Source organism: Excalfactoria chinensis, chromosome 2 (assembly GCF_039878825.1).
Source record: "Excalfactoria chinensis isolate bCotChi1 chromosome 2, bCotChi1.hap2, whole genome shotgun sequence".
NCBI classification, from domain to species: domain Eukaryota; kingdom Metazoa; phylum Chordata; class Aves; order Galliformes; family Phasianidae; genus Excalfactoria; species Excalfactoria chinensis.
In genome coordinates, this window is record NC_092826.1 from 99034072 (window position 1) to 99040071 (window position 6000).

Below are 6000 nucleotides of genomic sequence, written 5' to 3' on the forward strand. Positions count from 1 at the left end.
TTGATTGCAGTTTCTGAACATTTCTACCGCATTGGTATTCAGCATGTGGCAATCTGGATTTTATGATGTTTTGAAGCTGATTAATACATGGCATTGGTCTTTTCCTTCATTTTTTCTTGTCCCACAGTGCCAATTGCTTTCACATCACCAAGGCAAAAACACTGTATGTTCAAAATGACTAACATTACAAAAATCCCAAAGTCACTGGCATACTGGGGACTATTATGAACTATTTGGGGATTTGAAATTTAAGGGGAAGAAATGGAAGCCTTATTGTACAATAACGGCAAGCAATTTTCCACCACTGCAAATTTTGCTAGGATGGTGAAAAAGCTGCTGCCAATATATTTTCAGGGGACAAAATGCTGATGTAAATACCTTTGTGAGATGGTATTATTCTGATGCTTTTATTTTTACTAATATGATAAGGCATGGCTGACACAGAGGCAAATTTAATCCTCTTTCCACTCGCCTAGTTCCTGCTCTTCCACCCCACTTTTCAATCATTTTACAGGTGCTGTGTATGTGTTACACTTCTGCATTATTCAGCTGCAGAGAAAACTGGAATCTTCAGCAGTTTCTGATGTCTGAGAGACTGGCACTGTTACAGCACAGTGACAGAGTCAGGCTGCCAGTTGCTGCCTGACCCGGTGATGTGACAAAGCCAAGAGTGGACAGTGCAGACATTCAGAAATACTGAACCCACTGCCATGGAGCATCTCAGACTTCCAGTCATGACATCAATTTTGACAGGACAGGGACTTTTTAGCCCACTAGGAAAAGCACCATTTGTACTTAAGTGGATGTTCCAGTTCAGACTACACAGTTATTTTTGCACTCGGGATTTCTAGATGGCTTTTGTTCTAGCACTTCCCTAGCAGTTCTTAAGGCAGTAAAAGCCATTTTGCTCAAAATCTATACAGATGTTTCATGATAAATGCCATCATCTTCTCACTACAGCTGCTACTAGCCCTTATTGTAATGGGAGCTAAACTAGGACCTCTCTGAATGCAGGGCAAAGGGCTGGATTTGTCCTTGCCTGTGTGACACAGTTCTTTCAAGAGAGACCCTTCCAACCCTGACTTGCTTGGTGCTTAAGGAAAAGGAAAAGAAAAAAGAAAAAAAGAAACAGTTTTTCTGGTGGCAAGGAGGAAGATAAGCAAAAGATGCAAAAGATGCAATACAATGAACAATGCTGGATCGTGCCTACTCAGTGTGTGCTGGCAGTGCAGTGGGATGGAGAAGTGGGACCAGCATGGCTTACAAAACCTGGCTCTCAGCTACCAAAGAGCCCTGGATGCTGAAGATGGGGTGCCTGGTGATTCATTCCTCTGAAGGCCTTGTAACAAATATGTTTACACACACTGCATTGGTTTCCGTATCGTCTCTTCCCCACCCTCTATCTACAAACTCTGCAGCAGTGGGGCTGCTGAGCAATGCATCTGACAAGGTCCCCATGCCCACCAGTGTGGTCCTCTCACTGCTGCACAGGAGTATCCACAAGTACTGCCTTCAGAAGAAGTGGTGACAGTTGGAAAGGCCCATTCTATGCCTATTTAGTAACCAGCTTCCTGGGAAGAGAGAGAGCTCTGAGCAGGTAGACCATGAGAGAGAAGGAGAGGAAACCTCAGCCCACTGTTAACTTACACTTTGAAGATTTGGAGAGAGTAAGCTGGTCTCTCTCACACTGCAGAGCCATTAGCTTAGGGTGCTTTGTCATGCAAGCAAACAAAAAGCTTTTAATAAATGGGGTAAGCCAGTGCTTTTGTTACCACATGTGTATCTACTTATTGTCCTGAGCCAAATGCAATTAAAACAGGGATTATTCTTGGACAGCTGTATTTGTGGTGATACATATGTGCAGCCCAACTCAAAAGCAGATCCATTTCTTAACACCTTTTTATAATTAGAAGCAAGTGATCTACTGTGAATTATTTATTTGATTAATTTCATCCTTTTTTTTTCCTGCTCTATCAATGAATTGTCCACAGACATCATGTTGAATTCTTGAATTCATTTTTAATTTAAATAATAACTTTGATCATTATCTCCGGGTGTGTAAATTATTCAGCATTTGTTAATACTCACAACTCAAACTTTTTTTCCACGGCATGCTATTACGAGGTTCAGAATACATGTATTCTTTCTTTCTCCCTCTCTGGCATGCTATACCTAGTATGGTATTATGTAAACTCTATGAATTTTACTGTTAAGTATACAGTGTATATATGCTTACGTATGCACTATTTTCTTACGGTTAAAATTTGAATTAAAAACTCTTTCCCAATGCTAAGCTTTACAACTTGAACCCTACTGTGATTCTAAAAGAAACGTAAAGTCAAAACCCAGAAGAGGAATAAATGCCCCCCAGAAATTCAGCATGTAAATCCTGTGGAGATAAGATGTTAAAATGGAATAGGGAATGATCCAGAGAAGTCCAGTGCCAGATACTTTTATACATTTCAAACCAGATGTCTGCAGCGATTTGTCTCCTTAGGAACACATCACCCGTTCCCACCCTCCAGCTGACACGACAGACAATTCCTAATCTGCTGCTGGAAACACAAACAAAAGTAGTTGCAAGCACAAAAATCCATCTTAGTCATGGAGAATGCATGATGTTATAACCAACACCAACACAAGCTAAAGCTGCCTTCCTGGTCTCTTCTTATACAACTTTGTGGCACCGAGCCACAAAAAAAGCTGCTATCCTGAGAACATTTCTCATGGGGTAAGAATGGCTTCAAAATTTGAATAAAATATTTGGTAACAACTTCCTGGTCTGCAGCATCTCATTATTTCCAAACAGCAAATATTCACAAGTTGCCATCTTTCTGTGACATACAGGCATCCAAGCCTTCCTCTTCAGACCCCACATTTAGCCCTGCATACTTATGTAGCTACAACAATCACGTTTATACGACTGTTAGTACGGAGCTCTGTTTTAACAGGTGAAGTTTTTAAGCTTTAGGCTATTTTTAATCTTCTGGACATTTTTATGACATAAGAAAGGATGCTCTGTTAATTTCCCATTTTAGTCAGCAGGAAAGAAGGCAGATGATATAATAAACACAGTCGATTGCACATATGATGACTCGTAAACTTGTCTGTAAATTCCACCACGAACTATTAACAAGTGGCTGCAATGTTCTCACTGAGAAAAAAACGAGAGAAAAGAAAAAGACATAATAGTTCAGCATGGCAGAAACTGAGTATTAATACAGATTATTTTTAGCTGGTTCCTATGGAAACTTGACTTATGAGATCACACTCTATATATGTTTCTCAATAACTTTCAAACCGATTGGCTAATGTCAGCTACCTCTGACAGAATGGTGGAGTGCCCACGGGAAGTCTTCCAGTTTGTGCAAGGCAGCTGGGTATCCAAGTGATTGCCCTCACTAAAGAAAGGCTGCTGGATGAGCTCAGCAGAGAAACTTCTGGCTACGGCAAGGAATAAGGCATGGAATGAAGATGGTGCATACTCCAGTCATGGTGAAGATGACCTTTGGAGCTAATAAGTAGCCAGGAAATGCAAACCCATGGGAAACTAGACTTCGGTGGCTCAGATGCCTGTTTGAAAATTACATGATATTCCACTGTCCTAGAATTAGTTTGTATCTTGAAAAGGAAAGATGACCTTAGCATAGTGCTTTTATTTAAGGCATAAAATCAAAAAACTCAAATCTTCTCTTCTTTTGACATATTAAACTGCTGAGTGCACCTGATCCTTGATACTGCAAGTGCAAACGCAGAGGTTTAACTTTAAGGTATATCGAAGAATATTCTGCTTAAGCAGGTTGTGACAGGCCTGGTGCTCATATCTCCTAGAGGACCCTTCTCTGTTTCCTTTAAAATCTACCCATGACCCCAGTTGTCTGTAAGTTGCCCTTATTAAGGCCATCAAGTTTAGCTGGTCTTTCCCTGCAGAGCCCCAGTCTTTCCAGTCTCATGAGGGTGAGCAGCCTGGAAAGCAGTTCAGCCATATTCAGTCACACTTCAGAGAATGTGCCGCTTGGACAAAGTTTCCCTCTTCTTTCAAGGGAGAAATAAGGGAAAGCAAAGAGAGCACCTCACAGTGTCTAATTCCCACCTCCTCCCACCAGGCACCAGAACTAGAAATACGGCAAACAATGACAAAAAAAAAAACCACACATTTTTCTGATGGATGATGTCACCTCCAGTGTGTCACTCCAAACAAGTCCCACCTCACTGTCCAATGCAAACCAACTTCTGTTCTCCCTCATCCATCTTCCCAGTCCACTAAAGAAGTCAAGATGATGGAAGCAGTTGTTCTCCTGCCTTCTTGCTCTTCCAGGAGAATTCCAGCCTCAAGCCTGAGAAGGGGCAGACTCCTGAAGGTCTGGGGCCAGTACACAAGTGCAACACCAGTTCTAAGCCTCCTCCTCCAAGGTGGCCAACAATCAAATGCAACAGATCTTTAACCACAAAAACAAGTCAGCTCTATAAGCCCAGTTTCTCAGTGGCATTTACACATCAAAAGAAACTGTTCATCACTTAGGGCTGATTTTACCTTCCACCCTGCTTAGCCTCATCATGGTTGTGCCCATAAGCCACCCCTCTCCTTTCTGCCCCATGAGGAACACACTGTTAGCACAAAGCTGACATCACGTCCCGCAACAAGAACACAGGGAACACACAGACCTATCTTAAGTCTTCCGGGCCACCCTCTGGACTCACCTCTTTTCTCCACCGACCTTGCAGAATACAAGCAGGTGCTCTGAATGGCAACTGAATTAAATGCCTTCAGCAGCAGAGAAGGCTGTTCATACCACCTACTTCAGTTACCTCTCCCTGCTACTCACAATCCTTTTTAACCCTGCGAGGTTTTGAAACAACTGACACATATAACAGCAGCAACTCAGCTAAAACTAGAAATCTTTGGAAGTCTCTACAAGTGGGATGTGACATACAATTTCAGTAGCTTTTATAATATGTTATTATTCCAGCACACATTACTCCAGTGATGCTCAACCAAATCAAGTGCTTTTCATACTATTACACTAATAAGAGAGACGTTAAGATTCTATCCACAAGGACAGGAGAAGCAGTAATGAGGGAATTTTCTCCGGCACTGCATTTAATTTAGAAGTGCTGAGCTTTGTATGCAAGATCTTGTGGACACTTTAGGAGTTGATAGCCTGCTCTGTAGGTGTGTACACGTCTGTCTCCTGCGTGGCTCTTGCACCTGTGGCTGATAATCACATGCAGTTTCCAATGAGTTGAGAAAATGAAAATTACCTTCAAAAGGAAGGAAAATGCGTTTGACATACCTCTCGTTCCAGCACTTGGAAGACTCACTATAATTACCACTGCGAGCTCGCAGGCAGATGGCAAACACGGCAGCACCTTGAATTCAGTCAGCAGGATGCTGCAGAAATGCTCTCGCTAACATTTTGTTCAAGATGTTTCAACACACAAATCTAAAAACTGGCAACCCAGACAGAACTCCTGCGATTATTAGTGAGCCTTAAATAATGAGCACATTACATCTCTGCTGGCCTTCCAGGTCTCTCTGCACCCGCAGTGTGTTGCCTATGTGGCTCCCCACCTAGCTGCCTGTGGTCAGCCCAGTTAACGTTTTTACAAACACAAAGGCAGAAGGACCAACCGTCATTAACAGATGAGATTTAAAAAGAGTCAGATTCTGCTCTGATGGGGAAGAAAGAATTCAACTCACACTCATGATGAGGGTGTAATTTTAAGGTTTGAGTGGCAGTAGTGTCCAAGCAACCTGAAGGATGCAAGTTGAGTCACACTGAGCATTTCATATGACAGAGGGGAAGGGGAGGGGGAAAGGAGGGAAGATAAGGTTGGAAAGAAAAAAAGAATAAGAAGCAGCATCAGGCTGTGTTTCCTCCTGCCTTAAGGCAGAGGGGTTATCTTTGTTCAGTTTTATAATCCACCTGGTTCCTTGGCGAGGGGATTTGGGAGTATCTCTTTGCACAAGAAATCTTTTCCCGTGGAACTGTGGAATAA

The 6000-nt window shown here is 42.3% G+C and overlaps 1 long non-coding RNA gene across 1 annotated transcript in view; it reads right to left on the reverse strand.

Annotated features, from left to right (window-relative positions):
* The window catches only part of LOC140249176 (uncharacterized), an 87666-nt gene extending 82851 nt beyond the window's left edge, over window positions 1–4815 (reverse strand). Inside the window, exon 1 of the long non-coding RNA XR_011902956.1 lies at window positions 4702–4815. This is a non-coding gene — a long non-coding RNA (uncharacterized lncRNA). The remainder of the gene's footprint in view (window positions 1–4701) is intronic.
* Window positions 4816–6000: the final 1185 nt, after the last annotated feature.